This window comes from Equus caballus, chromosome 6, assembly GCF_041296265.1.
Source record: "Equus caballus isolate H_3958 breed thoroughbred chromosome 6, TB-T2T, whole genome shotgun sequence".
In the NCBI taxonomy this organism is placed as follows: domain Eukaryota; kingdom Metazoa; phylum Chordata; class Mammalia; order Perissodactyla; family Equidae; genus Equus; species Equus caballus.
The window spans coordinates 6,870,349-6,894,764 of NC_091689.1; positions in this window are offsets into that span (position 1 = coordinate 6,870,349).

Below are 24,416 nucleotides of genomic sequence, written 5' to 3' on the forward strand. Positions count from 1 at the left end.
GTTTTGTTTCCTAGAGTGTGTAACCATTCCTTATCTCTTCTTTCTATTTCTTAGGCTTTTATGTAGTTATTGTTATTTCTTCACACTCTGAAACATCTTCCAATACCATCTTTCATGTGACCAAATGCATCAGGTTGCTGTCAGTTGCATTTTTGTCCTGGAGTCCTAGGTTCTGTGCCAGGTTCAGCAGGGCCTGCTGTAGAACTGTCACCCTGGGCCTTCCTTCCCCGCTCTTCTCCAGGCTGGTTTTCTTCACCACCCTCTGTGATGTGTTCCCCGTTTCCCGGATTGAGTGTTCGCTTCTATTTTAGTTCAATCCCTAATTTTTGATCGTGTATTCAATAACATCTTAAAAAAGGATGGATGAATGGAAGGCACAAGTTTTAAGACCTTGTTTATCTGAAAATGTCCAACCAGTTTATACAACTCTAGGTTGGAAATAACTTTTACGCAGAAATTTGAAGTATTGCTCCATTGTGTTCTAGCTTCAAGTGTTGCTGAGAATGCTGAGGCCAATCTTATTTTCAGCTTCCATATGTGACTTTTACGTCCAAGGAATGTTTAATATGGCCTTTCTAATATTCTGCAACTTCACACTGATGGGGTTTGATGTGTGTCTTTTTTTGTTCATTGAGCTGAATAGTTGATGGGCCCTTTCATTTTGAAAACTCATTTCCACTAAGTTTGACATTTTTTCTTGTACTGTTTCTTTGAAGAGTCTCCCTGGTCCTTTTCTCCATTTTTATTTCTAATGACTCATCTCTATTAGCGAATGATGATGAACCACATAGATTGATTATCTAATAAGATTTTCCCTTTTTTCACTGTCCTTTGCTTTTTCCTTCTATTTGGTTATTTATTTTGAAGAAGTTTCTAGGGGATTTCCTTGTCTCCTTTAATCATTCAATCTTTGTACTAAATTTTATATTTAGCTATTTATTATATCTTCAGTTTCCAAGAACTTTTTATAATAGAAACTTGTTCTTATTTCCTGAATGTAACAGAAAAAAAACTCTTTTCTTTCCTTTCTGGAAATATTATTTTTGTTTGCTTTCCTTTGTTTCTTTCTTGCACCTTGTGTCTTCTAAGTTTCATTTTGTATTCTTAGATTTAGTCCCAGTCTTTCATTTTACAGACTTGCTTTAAACGCATGGTGATTCTGGCTCTCTATTTGCATTTAGGAGTAAGGCTCATGAGGACTCCTTTTCCTGGGCCTAGAATGCTACCACTCCTTGAGTAGAAAATCCTAAAGAAGCTTCAGACAAATTCTTAGAATTTATAAAAAAGTTTAGCAAGGTGGCTTAATATAATATCAATATACAAAGTCAAATATATTTTTATATAACAGCAATAAATAATTAGAAAATACAATTGATATTTTGATATATAACTTACAATAGCAATAAAACATATAATGTACCTAGGAATAAAGCTAACACACAAAAATGTGTATGGTCATTATGGAGAGAATAATTATAACATTTTTGAAAGCTGTTAAAACCAAAATAAGTGGAACAGCATGCCATGTTCATGGATAAGGAGATTCAATATCGTGAAGATGTCAATTCTCCCCAAATTGATTAATTTACTTAATATAGTTCTCCCTCAAAATCCTAAAGAGCTTTCAGTGGAACTCAACAAGCTTATTCTGAAACTTATATGGAATAGCAAAGATCCAAGGAGCTAAGACGCTTCAGATGAAGAAGAATCAGATCGTAAAAGTTGCTCTTTCTTATATTAACACAAATCTTTGCCATTGATTTGCCTTTGTAACCCTGCATCATCAACATAATATCTTTTTTTTTGAGGAAGATTAGCCCTGAGCTAACTACTGCCAGTCCTCCTCTTTTTTGCTGAGGAAGACTGGCCCTGAGCTAACATCCGTGCCCATCTTCCTCTACTTTATACATGGGACTCCTACCACAGCATGGCTTTTGCCAAGCGGTGCCATGTCCGCACCTGGGATCCGAACCAGCGAACCCCAGGCCGCTGAGAAGCGGAATGTGCGAACTTAACTGCTGGGCCACCGGGCCGGCCCCAACAACATAACGTCTTAATTACTTAAATAGATTAATGAAGTCCCAAAATAAACCCACACATATATGCAAACCTGGAGAATCAGAAGAGCATAGAGTGGTGCTGGCCAGGTAGAAATGTAATACAAGCCACCTAGGTAATTTTAAATTTTCTAATAGTCACACTAACAAAAATAAAAAGAAGATAAAGTCAACTTTAATAATATGTTTTATTTAACCCACTATGATAAAAATATTAAAAATTATTAGTGAGGTATTTAACACTTTTTTTGGACTAAGTTTTTGAAATCTAGTATATGTTTTACCCTTACAGCATGTCTCATTTCAGCTCCTCTGTCGCACTAGCTCCATTTCAAGTGCTCAGTGGCCGCAGGTGGCTAGTGGCCGCTATACTGGACACTGTCAGTATAAAGGTTAAGAATGTCGGCTTTGCAGCCAGAATCACTGCTTACTAGGTGTGTAACCTTGAGGAAATTGCTTAACCTCACTGGGCTTCAGTTTGCTCATCTGTAAAATGAGAGCAATAACAGTATCTACGTCAAAGCATTGCAATACGGGTTAAATAATTTAGAATCCTCTTTTATGGTTTGCTCCACTGGTACCAAACACTCTCCTAAATGCCTTTCATGCATTATTATTAGCCAATGTATGACAGAGGCAGGTCATTAGAAAAGGATAAACTTTTCAAAGAGTGGTTCTGAGCATCATATTTCATGTGGCAGTTATCAAAAACAGATGACAATCTCACAACATACATTAAGACTAATTCCAGTTGAATCTAGACCTTAAATGTGAAAGGCAAGCTTTCAAACTTTAACAAATTATTCTCTACTCAGAGGTCATGGAGATATTCTCCTGTATCATTTTTTTTTTTCAAAAAAATTTTTTTCAAAAACACCATCCATAAAGGAAGAGTGATAAAATTGACCACAGAATTTGTATTTCTCAAAATGCACCGAAAAGATAAGTCAATAAAGGGGAGAACATATTTTCTACTCATATAACCAACAAAAGATTAGTATTTAAAATACATAAAGAACTATAAGAAGATGACTAACAATCTGCTTTTTAAAACGGGCAAGCGAAATGAATAGGTACTTTACTAAGAGGATGTATGTATGACCTATAAATATTTGAAATAATGTGCAACCTCATTAGTCACCAGAGAAATACAAATTAAAACCAAAATAACATATTTCACATCCTCTAGATTGGCAAAAATTAAGCTGGCAATACCAAGGGTTGACGAAAACACGGAGCTCAGGAAATTCTCATACATCTGGTGGAGTGTATTTGGTCTAATCCACTGTGGGAATTATTTTCATTATCTTGGAAAGCTGAACACGAGCAAAATCTATGCCCCGGAGAGTCCCCCACTACACAGATACTTTGAAGAATCCATGGCCCAGATGCAGTCAGTGACTTGTGGAATATCGGCCAGGACGTTACTGTCCACAACAACGCAAACCTAGAAACAACCAGAAATCCACCCAAAAGAGAATGAATGCCTAAATTACAGGATTTTCTTGAAAAGTAATTCTATACATCAATGAAAAGATCAACTTGCATACACATTTCAATGTGGATGAACCTCAAAAGCATAATGTTGGGCAAACACAGAGAGTCGCAGAATAAATGCAGTATGACACCATTTATGTAAAGTTCAAAAGCAGGCAAAAGTAAACAATCTATTGTTTAGAGATATATACATATGTGGTAAAATTACAAAGAAAAACAAAGAAAATGATGAAAATGAAATCCAGCGCAGTGGTTTCTTTGAGATGGAGAAGGATCCAACGGGGCAGGAACACATACGAGGTTCAAAGTTATTGGTGAGGCCCTCTTTCCTAAGGCAAATGGGATGTACAGGCATTTTTACTATGAGTATTGTAACTGTGTATGCATATCATATTTACCCTTTTGATGCACATTATATATATATTTTTTTCTGCTTTATTTCCCCAAACCCTCCCTGTACACAGTTGTATATCTTAGTTGCAGGTCCTTCTAGTTGTGGTTGCACATTATATTTTACAATGGAGGGAAAACTGGTTGGAATTTGCGTTGTGCATTCGGGCCTTTTGTTTGTTGGGCTTTGCTTCGTGGGATCCTGGAGTCTGGGGTGATTAGACTGTGAGCTGGAGTTTTCATTGGGGGACCCCCAAATGCCAAAATCTGTATGCTTCTTCTCTGGGTCTGTTCCATTTTCCAGGGAATTCTCCAACCCCTTGCGTGGGGTGAATACCTGGTTTCCAGCAATTCCGAGCTCTAGGGGAAGAGAGACTGGTGGGATGGGAGCTGGGGGCACATACAGAATTCCTCTCAAACTCTGCACCCCTGCCTCACTCTCTTTGGAGAGGTGGTTGCCTTCCTGTATGGGGTGGAGGAGGGAACCCAGGGTTTGCTCCTTTCTCAGGGACTTCCAAGTAATTCCTGCATTTTCAGGTCTATGCTCAGCCGTGTCTTCCACAGTCCCTGGTGCCCACATTTCAGAGCCATCTACATTTCCTGGAGGCCACATGGATTTGCCTCTCGTCGCCCTTCCCCCACACCCCACTGCGCGCCTCTTTTGCTGAGTTAGTTTTTCCTCTTCCATTGGTTTTCCATCTACAAACATGTTCTTGATGCCTTTCATCTTCTGTGGTTGCTTCTTCCATTCCTTTTCTCCTTTACTCTCATTTTAGTGAGGTTTTGAGGATAAACACATGTGTTCGATCTACTGTGTTTAACTGGAATTACTTCTAACAGCAACACTTTCCATGGTGAATGGTCATCCCCATTTTGCAGTTAAAGAAACTGAGAACATAAAGGGAGCAGCCACTTGCTGAGCCAAGACTCAGTCGCAGGTGTGGGTAACTCCAAGCTACACACTTTTCCTCCTCCACTGCCTCTCTCCCAGCAAGAAGGCTCTAGGGTCTTGTAACCCTTCTGGCTTGAGCTGCATCCTTTTATCTAACCCAGAGCCCTCTGCCGCAGGTTCCCATGACTACACTCCCCCGGGTGTAACGAACATCCCTAGCAGGACACTCGGCACAGCGGCACAGCCACAAAGCTGTGCTGTCAGCCAGGTGTGGGAAAACCAGCGATGCTCCCTTGGGCACAAGCAGAGTGACCTTGATTCTTGATGTTAATGGCTTCACACAGGCAGTGAGAGAGTTTCTTTTGGAAGCAGTAGATAGTCATCGGGGTCATCAACCTGGTTCATACTGAGAAGCACTTGGAATGAAATTTTATCCTGCAGTGGTGGGGGAGAGAAAGCTATGGGAAAGTTACTTCGTTGTTTTTTTTTTTTTCTTTTTCTTTGACAACCACAAGTTTCCTGAGCTCCCTTAGAACCAAATTCCTGTTTTGACTAAATGGAAAGTCTCCAAGGATGGAGGGCTGATGGGGGAGATTTCTCTCAAAGGCACCCTCTGTAGCCTTCCATCAATTTTTCCGCCACCCTCCCTGGCTTGTCCTCCTTTCTTTCTGCTCTCTCTGGCCCCATCTGTGCTATATCCATCAGCTCCCCACAATGCATCTTCTTCTAGGTATCGCTTGCTGGGTCATGGGTGGGCCAGGCCCCCAAGGGATCAGTGGGATGGGTCCATGGGGTCGGGCGCTGACAGGGCAGGCAGGCACAGGGATAGGCTGCAGGGACCATGAGCCCAGCCTGAAGTTTTGCCTCTTTTGCCTGCCCCATCAGCCCCAAAGTCCCCAGATGGTCCCAGGAAGAGTCTACGGGACTTCATAGATTCCTATTATTTTCCAGTACTCCTATGATTATACAGGCAGGCATAGGATCCACCTTCTGCATTTTTAGGGCCAAGGTCTACTAAACCAGTGGCCAGGCCAGAGAGGAGGAAAAGAGCATTTGCCACAGGAAACTACAAATAAAAGAAGAACTTACTTTTCCTCTAAAATGAAAACCACTCGCACCGCACCCAGATCTCAGTGATCCTAGAGCCACACACTGAGCTACCACAAGGTCATTCTTAGCCTCCAATGGTCAGAGGTTTCTCTGTTGTCATGGTTTCAAGCCTCTGTTTGCCAACACCACTGAAATAACCAAAGCCAGAGCCAGCCCTCCACCTGCAGTATTCCTGTATTTTGTTTTTAGAGTGCCTCTTTTAGTTGTATAATAGAAAACACAAGCATACATGCAGGAATAGAATCTACATTTCTTCAGAGTAAGGACCTTGTTTATTTTTAATCAAAAGCCTAGGATTAAAAGGATACAGCATATTGGCATAAAATGAAATATTATTATATTTATTGAGAGGTTACATGTGCCAGGAGCTTTTCTCAGTACTTTATATGCATCTTCTCATTTTCTCCAATAGTCCGATGGGAGAGATGCTACCATCTTCTCTTAGAATCTGAAGCCCAGAGAGGTAACATGCCCAAGGATGTACAACTAGTGAGTTGTAGATTATATATTTATAGACAGACATGCACACACACAGACGTATTTATATTAAGTGAGTCTATGAGGGAAAAAAATTCCCTGTCCCTTAAAAGTTCAGCAGATATTGATGGAGTCCCTGTGCGTCAGGGCGCTGTGTATGAGGCACTGCACTAATTACTGGGGATTCAGCATTTGATCCTATATGGCCCCTGTCCTCAGGGAGCATATGTTGGAGGGGCAGGATGCATGCAAACCCCACTACCTCCAGTACAAGGCAGTCTGTGTGGGATAGGGTACAGTGGAGTGTGGAGGAGGTGAACGGACTCTCACCATGGGAATCTGGGAAGGATAAGTTAAGTTTGTGTGTAGGGAAAGGAAAGAAAGACATTCCAGGCAGAAGGAAGGACATGAGAAAAGCTGGGATGTACAAAAGGACATAGTGGCATTTGTGTCTTTGACCCTCCCGGACTTGCTGTCTCCCCAGTAGTAACATGGGTATCTGTTCAATGCTAAGAGTTACTTCGGGTCATTGGCACATTGTAGGACCTTGACACTACACATTTACTGAATAAATGGAAAAATGAAGAAATGCATCTTACTGGAATACTCAGATGGGATATACAAACCTGTAAGAATGAGGTCTCCCTCGGTGACTAGATTTGCCTCCATTAGTTTATATGTATTAATTGCCAAAGAGAAAAATCTTGAGTCGCTGGTTAAAAAGGAAGCTTGGACCAACAGAGATGACCAGAGGGGATATGTTGCTGCAGGTGGATTTGGAGCATCTCTTCACTGACCCTTTCAAGGCTCCATCTCTCTGTCCAGGGCACATGGCAGTGATGTGCCTTTCTTGGGTGTGGCTGGCAGTGAGTGTGAATTTGGGTTGAACTATTGGATCAAAGACAGAGCCATTCTATGGAAGGGCCATGAGGGGAGGAGAGAATGCTGAGTGACAGGAGAAGGGACAGTAGAAATGCACTAGCTACAAGGAAGACAAGCTGATGGTGAATAGGAGGGTGTCACTTTCTGTGATGGCTGGAGACCAGGGTTGCTCCAGGAGCGTCCCTGTCTCAGGCACTTAGGCCTAGAGTTCTATCATTTTTTAGGGTGAAGTGGATATTAGGGGTTTGAAAGAAGGGAAGCGACCCAAAGGAATCGACAGACTGGAAATGGCCTGGGGAGTCAAGAATCATTTGCTTTGGGCTAAAGGTAAAAGCAGAAGGAGGCAAGGAAATGATAATGAATTTCTTGACTGGCTGAGCACGAACCCAGGACAGTTTAGAATGCAGGGATTAGATGGAGGGGGTTAGGATACAGAGTGATTTCTCAAAAGACTCGGCTCTTTTGCTGGAACATTCTATGTGCCCGCGCCTGTGACTTGGGCACAGTTTGCACCCCTGTAGATCTCTTTGTCTTTCAGTGAAAGTCATTTTGCAGCACTCATGATGACTATGGGGCTTGAGTGGGAGCCAGGAAGAGCTGGAGGTCATGCACCCAGGGCTGAGCCCTCAGGAAGGATTCCCCCAAGTTTTCAGGCAGCAGAAGTAGCCTCAAAGGCTGGCAATAGGGGCCTTGTGATTCATCCTGCAACCTCTTCCAATGGCCTCTTGGTGCATCCCTGCACCTACCACCAAGCCAACATCACACTCAATCACGCTCCTTGCCTCTTCCTTTCCATGCAGGAAGGCCAGGATGACTTCTTTGAGGGTTATATTTCTTGCTGCTGACACAGATCCCCAGGCATGTGGACTAACGTGCTGTGTTTGAGCATTAACTTTCCATCGGAGCCTACACAAGGGTCACCAAATTGGATGAGACCACAGATCTACTGTCTCTGCTATTCTATCTGAGCTCGGCACCTATGGACTTAAGTAAATCCTCAGAAACTGTAATTCAACCTATAATTCTTGGGGAGGATGCATTCTTCTTGGTGTCTACTGAGCACCGTTGGCCCACACTTATCCTGTTACGCTAGCAAGATATTTTAAAATAATATGAAATGTTAATGCACATTATGATAATTTTTCCTTTCTGTTTCTTCTAATTCTCATATTTTGATATCATCCTTTTTTATAAAATTCAATAACATCACAATTTTCTATTTTCCCTTTTACCGCTGTATTAATTTCTCATTGCTGCAGTAACAAATTGCCACAGATTTAATGGCCTAAAACAACACAGACTTGTTCTCTCACAGTTCTGGAGGGCAGAAGCCCTAAAATCATGGTGTCAGCCGGGCCCTCTTCCTTCTGGAGCCTCCAAGGAAGAATCTGTTTCCTTTTTGGCTTTTTTGGCTTCTAATGGCTTTGGCTCATGGCATTGTCCCCCATCTTCAAAGCCAACAGCCTTAGCATCTTCGGATCTCTCTGTCCCCCTGCTTCCATCACCACATCACTTTCTGACTCTGACAATCCTCTTCCCTCTTACAAGGGCCCTTGTGGTTACGTTGGGCTCACCTGGATAATCCAGGATAATCTCTCCATCTGAAATCCTTAACTTAATTACATCTGCAAAGTCCCTTTTGCCACGTAAGAACACATTCAAAATTCTGGGGATTAAGATGCGGACATCTTTGGGGCTATTATCCAGCATTCCACAACCACTGCAATTGTGAAGTTAATTGTGTTGTGATTACTGGTAAATATTTGTTGATTTTCTGCAATATTTATCACTTAGTCTGAGGAACAAGTTCCAGTGGATATTAATTCACCTTCCATGGGAGTCTCTGATACTTGATAAAAAGTAAGCAAAGAAATGTCAATGATACTCATGCATATTTTTCCAGTACTCCAACATAAGCCTGGACCACAGTAGGTAATAAATGTTTATTTAAAAAACATAAGAAAAATTAGTCTATGACTAATTCAAATTTTTACACAGTTTTTGTGAGGTACAGAAATAATATTCCTTCTGCTTAAGAACGAATGATCTTAGATGGATTCATTTTGACTTCTAATGACAATTAGAAAAAGAATCCAGCCAAAAAGTTATTATTAGTAAATGCCAAAGAACGTCAGAGCTTAGTCCCTAGGTGTCCCGCGCTATGATGATGCTTTGCATTATCTCACGTAATCTTTACCACAGCACTATGAGCTTGGTACAGTAATTATTTCCACTTTGTGGGTGGAAAGGTGAAGGTCAAAGAAGTTTTGTAGTTGTCTTACTGGGGGTTTAACCAAGGCTTATGGAGTTCCCAGACGGTTGGCCAGTTCGGGTCTATGCCTACTCCTCGCTACATTATTGGCTTTGATGGGTATTTCTGGCTTCAGCCTGGTGGTCCTGTTGAGGCAGAGGGGGGGAGCCTCATGTATCACCCACCCCATCTTTTCCCTTAGCTTTGGGGTAAACCAGAAGAAAGGACCGTCACCTCCTCAGCAGGGGTAGCTCCCCCGGAAAGCTAGAATCGAGAAGGCTGCAAAGGTATTTTGCTTTATTTATCTTTTGGATTCTCCTTCTGCAAGGAGCCTCTACACCTAGACTTTTCAAAAGCCCTAAGAGTGAGTGAATGAGTGGAATTTGCCAGGGGGTGGGCAATAGGGATAGGCAGCAAGAGTTTCTTCTGCTTGCAGCCGCTGCCAGCTTTGATGCTGTTCTTTCTCCAGAGATGGGAGCCTTCTGGACTCACGTCCTCAGTAAAAGAGGAAGAAATAGGGAGATGAGGACCAAGGCTGAGCCTGCAGCCTTTGATGGGCCAGAAGGTAGGGAAGAGAGGTTGGGTTGCTGGTGGGACTTTGGGGAGCTGAGGTTATGGTTAGAGATGAAGAATGTCGACTTCCTGGGTGCCTACTCTGACTCCACCACTCAGTAGCGGCGTTTACTTAACTTTTATTATTATTATTGTTTTTCTGCCTCACTTTTCTCATCAGTAAAATGTGGATAAAGACAAAAGCTCAGACCTTATGGGGTTGTTGTGAGCATAAGTAAGTCAATAGATATAAAGCACAAAGGACAGTGCCCATTAAGTGCTCAATAAATGTGAGCTATTGTGAAAACTACTCTTGTTAAGACCTTTTGGAAGGGAAATGGAGCTGAAAGAGCAGGGCTTCCTCCACGGCATGTGCCAGCCGTGAAATGTATCAAGTGGGAAGGGGCCGTAGGATTGCCCTATTTGGCAAATAAAAACACAGGACTCTGAGTTTAATTTGAATTTCAGATAAATACCAAATATATATATTTGGTGTAAGAATGTTCCATGCATTGTTGTTTATCTGCAGTACAAATTTAACTCTGAATGCTGTATTTTATCTGGCAACTCTGTGGGGGGTGAGAGACAGAGGGGGAAGGAAAATGAAATCTCTATTTATTCCCAGAAGAAAAATGTCCATGCATTAACAGCAGTATTCCATCCAACTCCCCTTCTCGTGTTATGTTTCCAGAGGATTGAAAGCCAGACGAGGAAACCTCTGTCTCCAGCCTCCACCTGGCTCCGATGGCTGGGACCAGGCAGCCACTTCACTGCATTAATCCACCCCATGAAACTGGAGCTCGTGTGTGCTGGTTATGAAGCTACTCTGCCCTCCATCCCCTCCGCCTTCCTCAAACACACAGGCACGCAAACACACAAAGGCCTCGGCTAGAGAGGGAAAGGCTAAGGGGGAGAAGGGGCGGGGGAAAGGATTAGAGTTTTATCAAAATAGCATCTGCAGAGAGCCTTCCAGGATAGGCACCATTTCCGAGCACGTCTGTGGCCTGGGGCCAGGCCTGGGGCAGATGGGAAAACACCAGCTGGCCAGGGAAGGAGTGGTCCGTCGAGGGTGGAGGCTCCACCAGGTGCACGGGGGTGGGAGGGACTCTCTTCCTCCCTTCCCAGGGCCTCCTGCCCCACCAACTCTTTCTGAACTTTTTTTTTTTGCCTTTTTGGCCAGACTGTTCCTTTTCAAGCATCAGATAGCAAGAACTCCTTTAGCCAGGATATTAATATTGCTGGGACTCTGGAATTTCACATGGGGTTCACCTGTGTCTGGGAGCGGCTGAAGGCCCTCCTGGCGCAGCAAGCCTGTAGGTCTGGGGCCAGAACCGTGTGCTTTGGGGAGCTGTACTCCTTGGAAGGTGTCTTATCCCGTCCTCTGCCTTCACCCCGGGCTTGCTCTAAATCAATGCAGATAAGACAATAAGAAGAGAATATTTTATTCCTCAAGCTCACAAGTGTTCCTGGCTCTCAACACTGGCAGCAAAGTTCTGTCTAGAGTTCACCCACATCTTCTGGCTGCACTGAGATCCTCTCCCCCACTCCTTTTATCGGTCCTTGTTCTCACAGATGTTTTTCTGTTTCCTTCCTGCTTCTCAAGTCTCCTTATCAGGAAAGGGGAGAAAAATCAGAGTGGCTCACTTAGCCGCCTATCTTGAGGCGTAGAAGGACTTTCCTAAACATGGGAAGACATCAAGGGAAGAAATCCACAAGGAAGACATTAATGGATGTGATTCTGTAAACACTGAAGACTTGCGTGTCTCAAAATACCATAAAAACACATACACAGGAAATATTTGGTACATACAGCCTTTATATAAAGAACTTTTCCAAATCAATAACAAAGAGAATCATATAACTAAGGAAGGAATTTAAATGATTAATAAATATATATAGAAAAAAGGTCAAGATGAGTAGCAACAAAAGAATTCGAGTTGAAGTAACGAGATTCATTTTCTGTGTAAGCTTATTTTTCTGTGTCTAAAAAAGTGAGAAATTTTTTTTTACAAAAGGTAGTACCAAGTGTTGGCAAGAATGTAGAAAAACTGGGAGTTTCAAGCAACATAAATTATAGAGTTAAAATGTACTGTGTTTTGGAAGGGTATGAGGCAGTGCATATCAAGAAACAAAAATGTTCATACGTTTTGAGACAATTATTCTATGTCTAGGAATCTTTCTGAGAAAATAATTAATGTTTTATGCCAAGACTTAGCCGTGGGGATGTTCACCGCAGTACTGCTTATAATGAGAAAGAACTTGAAACTTGAAGTTTATATCCAACAGTTGTTTTAATGAATTCTGACACGTTAATCGTTGGGCTGTGTAGGCGTTTAAGGTCATGCTGTGGGACGCGGTTTTTAAGCAATTCTCAGTAGAGTCTTCCGGGATGAGATTTTGGGTTCTAGGTCTCCCATCCCTGCTGGGCACTCTTCTGTTTTACATACTAGGCTTCCATGTAAGATTTAATTTGAACCAAAGAGTCACTTAAAAAGTTTGAAAACCGCTCTTGGAAAGGAACATTTAGGGTGCTGCCAGATAGTTTCTCCTCCCTACCTCAGATCCACTCTCCCACCTGCTCTACTCTGCCTTCTGCCCCAAGCAGCTGACCTCTTTGGACCATATCAAGGGACTCCTCGTCCTTTACTTCCTGTTGGCTTCAGCCAGTGGGGATTCTCAGCAGAACACCAGGGAGAGAGGGCAGAGGAGTGATTCTCCTGGCTGCGCCCCTGTGAGATCACTAGGAGCTGATGTTCCTCAAACTGAAAGTCCTTTCAGGAGGCCAACTCTGCATAATTCTCCCTCCAAGTTTCTTTTTTTTTTTTTTGAGGAAGATTAGCCTTGAGCTAACACCTGCTGCCAATCCCCCCTCTATTTTTTTTTTGCTGAGGAAGACTGGCCCTGAGCTAACATCCATGCCCATCTTCCTCTACTTTATATGTGGGATGCCTGCCACAGCATGACTTGCCAAACGGTGCCATGTTGGCACCCAGGATACGAATGGGTGAATCCTGGGATGCCCGAGTGGAGCATGTACACTTAACAGCTGTGCCACTGGGCAAGCCCCTCCCTTCAAGTTTCCATAGCCCCTTCTTCCACCTCATTCTTCTGTGCTGAGAGGTAGCAACAGCTGACATTACTACACTGTCACTTCTGTTCCTGTACACCTAGGGTAGCCATACAATTCATCGTCACCTTAAGAGTGAAGGAGGGTTATAAAGTAATTTTCATGTACTTATTGATGGGAAATTAGTTTTATTATGCTGATGGACTTAAAAAATAATTCTATTTAAAAACTTCTTTCAAAAGTAAAGATCTTTAAGAATATAAAATAGAAAATGAGTACTTGTTAAATCAAAATTGTAAAAAGCTTATTTAAACTGATCATTGAAAATTACATAAGTAGAATAATAATTATTCTTGATGCATAATCAATCCTTTTCTCTATTACTGCATCACTGGTATTTTTTTGAAGAATTTTTTCTTTTTTATCACGTGGTCTTATTATTTTTTAATTTTTAAAAGTATATTTTAAAATTTTCTTCGAAATTGTGTTTTATGGTGAACACATTGGAATTGACACGTTGAAATGATTCTTTTATGTAGACCATAGTATTTTTAATTGAGAGAATGCTCTCTAAAGTACCTGGTTAACTTACACTCACATAGGACATTCCCAATTGTAATTGTTTTCCTATGAAACGTCTAAATACTGCAGACTAAATATTTTCCCACTTAATAGCTTTTAACCCCTAATCAGATGTCCTATCTTCAACAAATGCTTTTATAAGAAAAAGCTTGCCAAATCAGTAGTTTCTAACCATTCTTTTGGATATTCGGCTGAGCTTAGATGCTGTAAACTTCTGGTCCTTCTCAATGCTGGTCCATTCTTGTAGAGTATAAATTTATCTAATTAAAAATGGAAACCCTTTCTAAAGATTCTTTCTATAAGCTAAGATAGTCCAAAGCCCAATTACAGATTTTCAAAATTAAATCCTTACCCCATTTTAGCCTTCATCATCTAATTTGCTTAGTTTTCTTCTTGTTTTATAAGACCAATGACATCCTGTTTTCAAGCTTCCTTTTCCATAATTGCAATTTGTTAAAAGTTCAAAAGTTGAATTTTTTGGCACTTCATTTGCTGAATGTTTTGATTAAAAATTTCAACTGATTTTGAAGAAAATACAATTAGAAGGCTTATTTATAGAAATGTTCACTATAATTTTAGGACATTTATGTTAATTTGCATGTGTTTCATAGCTTCAAGCATTTCTAAAATCCAGTTGATGACAGAAAAACAAGAGAAAGCACTTACTGCCTTGCTAAAGTGCTTTTTTTTTTCTTTTTGAGGAAGATTAGCCCTGAGCTGACTACTGCCAATCCTCCTCTTTTTGCTGAGGAAGACTAGCCCTGAGCTAACATCTGTGCCCATCTTCCTCTACTTTATATGTGGGATGCCTACCACAGCATGGCTTTTGCCAAGCAGTGCCATGTCCGCACCTGGGATCCGAACTGGTGAACCCTGGGCCACCGAGAAGCGGAAACTGCCAACTTAACAGCTGCGCCACCCGGCCAGCCCCCAAAGTGCTTTTTAACTTTTGGATTTAACATCAACTCTGACATGAAAAGTGTATAGTTGTTACCATATATAAATAAAAATGCTTGCATGTTTTGAAAACTAAAGCTTTTATTTGAATTGTAGACTTTTTGAAAAGATTAAGAATTATGTGTGTACTCCTGCCAATTCTAAGTAGGTTTTTACTCTATGGATTTGTTCATTTGGTAAGAATATTGTTTTTACCTGTAATGTTCTTGACCAAAATTTGTGTTCATGTTACAACTACCAAAACAAATAATTTTATCTTCAATGTCAGACTTTTTAACTTAATTTAACGTAGTTTTGATGTCAGATTAAACTTTCAAGAGTTTTAGTTTGATTCTATGAATTGAATTAAAACATTGAGCCTTGTTTTTGAATTCAGGATAACTGATTTCCTATTTGAATCGTCTAAAGACACTGACACAAAATTTGCATTATTTAGGTGTTTACCAGGTTCATCCTCAGCTAACAGAACCAGTAGATTAACAGATATCATTTCACATTTGCTCATAAACAAGAAAACTTAGAGTTAAAAATGAGCAAAATTATGTTAGGAGAACACTCATTTGATCTAAATGCAAAGTCATGAAAAGTCACGGTTCGCAGATATGTAAACGTACTTTCTGTAGCTGTACATGTGAATTATTGTTTGGAGTCATGGACTTCAAAATACTTCTTAATGAAATAGATGCTGATGCTTCTTCACCATATTTGTGTCTTTAGTATTTCCCATGATTAGTGATATGATTATCCCATAATAAATGTCAATAAACGTTTTGTGCAAATTACATGCTCATCGCCAACGTTCTTGAGAAACGTAAATTCAATGCTTCATATGTCATTAAATGTGCACTTATGTTTTTTAGAGGGCATTGCAGGTGGAAGCATTTATTGCAAAGTAAAAATTTTAGCAAATGGTAAAAATAAATAAGTAATTGCAGCTTATTTTACACCAAAAAGAAATGACAAAGGTGCTGTGGTTTTGTTGCTGGGTGTGTATTTCCCGCACACATTACATATGTAATTAATCTAGAATTGCCCACCCTTCCCAACCATCTCACTGCCTGCTCTCCTGGGAGCTGTGAGTGCCTCTCGACTTCGGCACGTTCCGCTGCCAAATGATGGCTGTGCACTCCAGTGCCTGGTAGGAACAGCAGCACCAAATACTCGTAGCACTGCAGCCTGAGACTAGGAGACACTGTCCCTAGCTGCTTGTGCCAGGCGTACTTTCTAAAAAATTATTATTACTGAGTGTCTGGAATACTTTTCTTAGAAAGTAGGCACTAATTACGTTGTCTGAAAATGGCAGGGAAAAGAAAGATCATTATCCCAGGTAGTCTTCCAGATCTAACGACATGTTCAACGCACACATGTCTCACAGACTACTAGATGGCACCACGGCAGATGCTGAAAGTATAAAACAGAGTTTTCCTAACCCATCACACCTAATTGTAGGGCAAGAATTGATGATAAGACTTTATCAAAAAGTGGAGAATCTGGAAAATGTCATACTAGATATGATCCCGAGACAGCAGATATATCCCAGGATTATCCCAGGCAAACCTGGATGCGTGGCCACCTTATCTGCACCCCACACACACTTTGTGAATAAACCCTTCTGGACTCATCCTATTTCAAGTGTGCCATCTGTTTCCTGTTGGGTTCCTGGCGGATACGGTGGGATAAAATGCTGTTCACAGGATATTGTTACATGACAAGAGATTACAAAGTAAAGTGACAGTATGCTCCAAATTAAGTATACTAGGTAGCTACATATACGTAATTGCACAGGAGAAAAATCCTGGGGACACATATATCAAAACATCACTGGCAGTTATATCTGGGTGGTAGGATTAAAAATGACTGTTTTTCCTTTCTTGTTTTTTTTTAACAAGAAAGGATTTTTTTTTTGTTAACGTGGAGTTTTAAAAGTATCTCCAGTAAGCAAGTATTGTATTTGTAATAAGAAAAAAAAGAATTATTTTTCACAATCCCGTGTGAATGGAGGTGGAGGTCAAAAGGCCTGCATTGGCTTTCTGCCGTGGCTCTCATAACCCCATTGTATTCTCTAGTTTGCGTCTTCCACCTTAGAAGTGGGCACCTACTTGCCTTCAATTCCCTCCTATAAAAAGCAATTCTCTAGTGAAATCTTCTCACAGATTTTCACTGTAGTCCTCTGGAGAATTCCTCTTGGATATTACTCAGGAGTGTGAACGCTGGCCATAGAGAATATCTCAACATAAATTTGACTTGGTTGAGTCCTATCAGACTCTCCTTCACAATGACGGCATTAGTCTATACTCTCATCAGAGGGAGTGAGGACACCTTTGTTCCCATATCCTCACAGACACCTGGAGTTATCCAGTTTGCTGATGATGTCTGCCAATCTGATAAATGTACAATGACACGCTATTGTTATCACATCTATGTGTCTCAGTTACAAATGAGTTCTTCTCTTCACGTTTTGTTTTGCAGATTGAGTTTCTTCTTCTGTGGTCGCCTGTTCACACCTTTCACCCATTTCCTTTGGGGTATTCTGTCTTTTTCTTTGTGTTGATTTCCAAGAGTTCCTTGTATATCCCCAAAGAATTCAAAGTAAACTACAAATCCAAGAAAATTTTTCATTAACCACAGATGGTCAACCTTCAGTCATCCATGGTAAGTGTAGGGACAAAGGTTTAACTGATAACCTCAAACTCATTAGTGTTTAGTTTCACAATGTGGCAGAGGCACACACGCATCTGTGAACATGGCCAACCTTGGTCGTGTCATTTGGAGCCCCAGTTTGGGAATGGGCACTATCCAAGTAGGGTCACAGGTAATGGAAGTAGATTTCAATTGTCAAACATCCTAGCTCTTACTTCATGACCAAACTGGTTACCATAGGGGTGTTTTCAGTTCAACTTAAAAGAGAGCATCCAAGTGCTGAAAATGAATAATGAATGCATTGATGATAATTGACATTTGTTGAGCCCTCACTATGTGTCAGTCTCTCCATGCTGGGTGCTTCACTATGTTATAACCAGATCACATAAGTGCTACTACTCTACCCATTTTACAGGTGTGACAACTTAGGTTTGAAGAGCTTAAGTACTTGCCCAAGTCCATGCAGGCAGAACTGTAAGATCCAGGAATTGAACCCACTTAGCTAAAAGAACTACGATGTTAAAAGAAAAAGCAAGATCTATCGTAATTCTTCTTTTCAAAATTATGTTGATAAATAATCTCTAAGAATACTCCTGAAGAAGTCATATAGGGATAGCAGAAAATTAGAGTTTATAAGGCCCTTTAAGAATTAACTAATCCAACTGCTAGATTTACAGGTTCAGGAAATGCAGCTCAGGAAGGTGACCCAGTTTATTCAATATTATGCAGCTGATTTGTAGAGCGGCTGGAACCCGAGCTTTCTGCCTTTAGGTCTAGGTGTTTTCCTTTTAATTACTAAGGAAAAATCCGTGACTGTCTGCACTTCTCCACAGCTCATCAGCAATTAGCTATGCATCAAAGGTTTTTGGATAAATATAATGGTGCATTATTGTCAAAACTAGATTTAAGCCCAAATAACTGAGGCCATTTGAAAAGAGATGAGGGAGGAAGGAAGATGACTCATTCACATCCTTAGAAGTATTTTTGTGTGAAAAATGTTCCTCTATCTCAATCTTAGATGGACTGAGTACTGTGGTATGAGGAGGAGATAGGAGAGGAAGGGAGAGGCAAGACTACACACACATACACACACACACATACACACATGCATACACATACACACATATTCTTACATTTGCACAAATGCAAATACGTATTTGCATTTGTAAATCTTGGCAAACCATTTTCAAAAGTGAAGGCAGAGACAATAGAAGTCATTTTTGGGAGGCAAAAATGTTTTGGCTTTCCATAATGGGAAAGATGTTGAGGAAGGACAATTTTCAGGATTCTTAGAAATGGGACTTTCGGAGACTGGAGGTCCAGCAGGGCAGAATGGAGCACAGCCTTCTCAAAAAGAATATGTCAGAAGAGAGGCCATCTGAGTACAGAGGGCTCAAGATGGAAGAGCTGGCCTTTCCAAGTTTGGGAAAAGAGGGCTCTGCCCCAGGCTATAGGGTCACCCAAAGATAGAAATGAGTCACTAGTCAGCGGTGGCTTTAGGGCCAAATAATATAGATGAACGTTAACTACAATAGGAGTTAGGAGTATGCTTGTCTCATCTGTGTAGGAGCCAAGGAAGAAGATGGGAATGGGAAATTGGTGAAAGAGTAGATGAGGAGGCTGCAGAAACAGGGTTCTGCCAGCGAAGAGAGGAATTATCCCCCGTTCTTCCTAGTGACGGTAACATCACAGAGACGACCTGGGGACCTCTTCTAGGCACAGGAGGTAGTGACAAAGCCCTCATTCACTCAAGCTCTATGTTTCTGTGACAGGCAGAGGTGGAAGGGGAGGAGGGATCCATTGGGAAAAAAAAAAAAGCCTAGCTGCAACTATAGCTCTACACCTGCCATGGGAGGATTTTAAAGATGCTTATCAGAGGCCAGAGAGATGCGGGCCGGTTGGAGAAGCAAGCTGCCTAATGAAAGAAAGGCTAGCGGAAAGAAGCCAGAAATAGACCTGGAAGATCCAGTTCCAGCAGGAGGAGCCTGAAGGAGACAGATGAAGTGGGCAGTGAAAACCCCTTGGGGAGGTGGGTTGGACGGAGCCCAGGCAGGGTGGTGGAAAAGGGCTGTTGGTGCCAGGAGAAGAATGAATTGAGTGAGAAGCTACAGGAGGGTGGGAGGGAGAGGGCACAGGGCAGGCCCCGCAGGAATCGGAGACATCCAGTGAGAGATGATGATTATTCCAGCTGTCCAAAACCCGTTCTGTTGATTTCGTGCTGGCAGGAGGAGGGTCTGGATGGGAGCTGAGAGTGGCACCTGGGGGAGGACGGGGGTGCTCGGAGGGGCTGCTGGTCAGGGCGCTGGCTCTCATGAGCCGACGTGAGTGATCACAGCGCTCCGTGTGCTCGGTGAGATTTGTTTTTTATTTTTATAGTTTGTGGAGTGCTGATCTTCGCCCAAATTGCGTTCTGAGAAAGGCTGAGACTCCCTAAAAGAGCATGTCAGCTTGGGTCTCACGGACATGGAGTCCTTCTGAAGGGCCTCCCTGAGGAGCACTCCATCTTCATCAGGGCCTTGAAAAGTGCCAGGAGGGGGCGGGGGAAGGGCAGCTTTTCGGCCAGAGTCCGTCAGTGACCTAAGGGTTCCCTTGATTCCCAGAGGGCTTCCTGCCCTCTCGGCTTCCTCCCTTTCACCCATTTCTCTTGGGGGCCTCAGGGAAGCTCTATAGAGCAAGACAGACCTGCGGGAAGCTGGCAGGGGAAACTGAGGCAGGCTGTGAGCTGTGTCCTCAAACCTCTTTCTCCTTCTTCTCCAGCATTGCCAGGAGATGAGAAGGAAGCAAGATGAGGAGGAGAGAGGGAAAGTGTCTTAAAGCAAAGATGAAGATGAACTTATTGTCTCTCATCTCCAAACACCGTAACCTAATTGTAAGATCTGCAAGGCTTCACCAATTAAATATCTTCTTAGGTCCCATTTCGGCAGCCTTTCTAGAGGCCATAATCCACTTCATAATGTCACATCTCAGACCCAAACCACCCCATGCTGTCTTGTCTATGCTTGCTGTTCCCTTGACAGTAGTCCATTTCTTTTTTGTTCTCTGCTCTTTCTTTGTGGAGAGAACCCCATACTAAAGTGGTCCAAGCATTGGAGATGGGTGACAAGGCCCATGGTTGATGGGGCTCAGGTAGTGACAAACGACACAGGACCTGAGAGAAAAGACCAATGTAAATCCAGAAAGGAGATGAAGTTTTTGAGATTTCTTTCTTTTTTAGCAGCCTTATTAAGACACAATTCATATAGCACACAATTCTCCCATTTCAAGTGCAATTCAGTGGCTTTTAGCATATTCACAGAGTTGTGTATCACCACAAGTTTAGGACATTTTAATTACTCTAAAAAGAAACTCTGCACCCCTTAGCCATCACTCCCCAATCCTCCCATCCCCCCAGCCTGAGGACACAACTTATTTTCTTTTGCTGTGAGATTTCCTAAAGCAACAGCCACCTCGACCCAGGATGCCGGGAATTCACAGTATGCTTTAGAGCCTGTGAAGGGCCATCCTCCAGTCACTCTCATTTTGATCTTTTCATCAACTCATTCCAGTAAGCAGGGCAGGTGGTTTCTGCTTGCATGTTTCAGATCAGAAAACTGGGGTGTCTCTGAAAGACAGCAGTCCAGTTTCTGCAGAGGAATGAAGGGATGCACCCCTGCACATTAGGAAAGAAAAATGAAGCAGAGTTTGTGAGTAACATTTCCTCCAGTACTCCTCAAAATTTAGGAAAATAAAGGCAAAAGACAAGATGGAGAAGCAAGAAGAATGGGCTGAAACTGCCTTTGGAGGAATTGAGGTGAACCATCTGTTAGAATGCTCTGATGAAGATTTATGAGCTGCTGGAATGCATTGCCAAGGTGGCTGCAAGATCTCCTTTTCTTGGGATTAAAAAAAGATGAAGAAAAAAAACACAGCGAGTTCTCCGGCAGGGTTTACTTTCAAGAGTAGTTGTATTAGGAGGCGAGGGGATGGATTAGGTGGCCGTCCAGTCTCTCCCTGTGCTAGGATACCATGAAGGCAGGTGGCAGATGCATGCCATCCATGCTGACATGCAGTTATTCATACCCCTATAAAGAGGAGGTCTATTTATTTTTGGTCCCCTGCCTGTAGAGTGAGACACTCTATATTTCCTTGGCTGAGGGCAGAGCCCTCTACAAGGCATTGTAGAAACTTCAGGGAAAAGACCGATGTACAACCCCTGCCTTTCAAATCAACTTTTTTTGTGTGGCAGTGTGTTCTGGTTATCTACTACTTAACAAACTACCTCAGAACTTAGTGCCTAAAAACAGTAATTTATCATGATAGTTCATACGTCTGTGTGTGGACTGGGCTCACAGCTGGGCAGCTTAAGCTTGGGCTGTCTCATGAAGTTGCAGTTAAGTATTGGCAGGGGCTGCAGTTCCAAAATGGCACCCGCACATAGCTGACAATTAATCCTGGCTGTTGGCTGGGAGCTCAGCTGGGGCTGTCAAATGGACTGTCTTCATATGGCTCATGTTGTGTGGGGTTTTCACGGTATAGTGGCTCTGTTGTCTGTAGAATCCAGACTGGCCTCACTCACAAGCCTAGCACCTTGTTGGGGACAGTTCGAAGGCTGGACTCCTCTATGCTCCTGGTCTTTCCAGTATGGTAGCCAGAATGTCAATTCAGGGCTCCCAGTGGTCAAGGCAGAAGCTATTAGTCCTTTTTAAAGGTCAGGCCAGAACTTGTATAGTGCTACTCCTGCTATAGTCTGTGGGTCAAAACAGTCACTGCCCATCTCATATTCAAGGGGAGAGAAAATAGATCCCTCTTTTAAATGGGCGAGTGATAAAGAACCAGTGACCGTTAATCTGCCATGCAGTGGAGGGGAGGCAGTGATGTACTAAGAAGTCATATGCGAAGAATGCAAACAGCCTCAAAACAAAACTATACAAAAGGGTATATTTGACTAAAGCTTTGGACGTAAGAATTGGGCTACAGTGGTAGAAGTTAAAGTTGGAAAGGCCTGAACAGTTAAAATAACTGGAATAAAGTGAGCTGCATCTTGGAATAATTCATCAGTTAATCCATTTATTTAACAGACATTTATTGAGCCCATAGTTAGTGTTAAGCGCTCATACTACAAAGATAAATATGACATAGCCCCTGCCTTCCAGATGCTCAAAGTCTGGTAGTCCATGCATTAGGTGATCTCACATATCCGAAAAGTAGTTTCTTGTACATACACCAGTCTCAGCACAAAGTATGAAAGTTGACATCCAAAGACTACATAGAAATAATGCTGCAAAGATATGACGATGTTGTTGGCACAGGTCTCCTGATTTATCATGGTATCAGGCAAAAAAGGAAAGAAATATTTATCATTATTAGTAAAAATAGATGAAAGATATGGGGTAGAGTGGCCAAGTTAAATAGATTTCTCTGGAGAGATTCCTTCTGGTGGGTATATGTGCCTTCACAGAACATTATTTGGAAGAAATGGAGTATGTTCGGGACCCTTGGGTTCAGTTGAAGTTGCTTAGAGGCCTTGAGAAAACAGTGGCTATAATTCATGTTTCTGGACCAGGATTTTCTGACAGATCCAAAAAAAATCCCAGTGGTATTGTGAGACTGCCTTGTGATTGCTCAATGTGCATATTACAGCTCTATTCTAAAGAGAAGTCACATTTCTGAGCAAAAGAGAAGAAGCAGGGAGGTAGAACTGATAGAGAGAAGCAATCAAAATAGGAACAGAGCTGGACAACGACACCGGCGGCAGAGGAAATGAAGAGGGGTCTAGGTTGTTTATCCAGGCGTGGATTAGCCTAGGTCAGTTGTTAGAGATGATTTGATTGGAAGGCAAGTCAGTTGGAAAAAGTAGAATTTTGGGCTAATTTGACTGTTTTAAAAGTGGAATTGACTGGTTTTAGTGGAAGATCTAGCTACTCTGTCATACTGAGCCACACAGAAAACCCATAGAGAAAGGGAAGATGGCCCTTAGACAGTTGGTAGAGAAAGCGCTTAAACATCTCAAGCACCGCTCTTCTTAGTTTGCCCTGGATCTTAGACTAGAGTCGTGCTGAAGATCAGGGAGAAGTGCTCTGATGGAGGGAGAGGATTTATAAGGATGGGGATGCATCATCCTTTCGTCTCTTCTCTGATCCACGTTTCACAGCATCTCCAACTCGCCTTCCTAAAACCATGCTTTCATTACACCTTTCTCCTGCGTAACGCCCTCTAGTAATTCGTGTTTGTAGGAGCACACTCCTTAGTTTTGAATTCAGCCTATCCGGCTAGCCAAACAAATTTTCAAATCCACTAGCACCCAATATCAGAAGAGCAGTTCTCTAGTTCCATACTCGTCTGCCTCGGGAACTTTTCAGCACCTGAAACATGCTCTCTTTTTCTTCTGATTTTAGACATTCTTCAAAGTCTTCCTGCGCAATGAAGTTTCCTGGATCCCTCAAAAAGACTGCCCCCTCGTCTCGTTTTGTGTACATTTAAGAATTCATTTATTCGTTTATTTGCTGAATTAATATTTATTTGTTGAACATATTTATTAAGTGTCAGCTATTTGCCAAGCACTAGGTGTATAGATTCAAGACACACTCCCTACCTTCAAGGAGTCTGAATGTGAAAGGAAGAACCCTCAGCTTCCATAATACCTCCTCAGTAACGGTATCATATTGGTCTACATTGCTAGTTGTATCCTTTGTGTCTTCCTTCTGCTTATTTTTAATCTCTAAAATATCTTCCTGAAAGGCAGACAACCTATCTTGCAATTTTTTTTATCCCCCAAAGGGTCTTACCCATATTAAACTCCCTGAAAGCATAACAGATTTGGGAGCACCTGAGAGTAGTCGGCTGGGAGCAACAAATGTGTGAGAGCTAGAGAACGAGAGGCGAGATTGACATATGAGATTTGATGATCTTAGAAGGAAACAAATTACTTTGCATGACTATTCAGGTCTAAAATCAGAGAAAGATCAATGCTTTCCGTGTTTAAAACCAACATATCAATGACGAAGGTCTCTGAAGATCTCCTGACTTGTGTACCCTCACCGCATTCCAGAGTTCCAGGAACACAAGGACCTTCTGAGGAGCAAT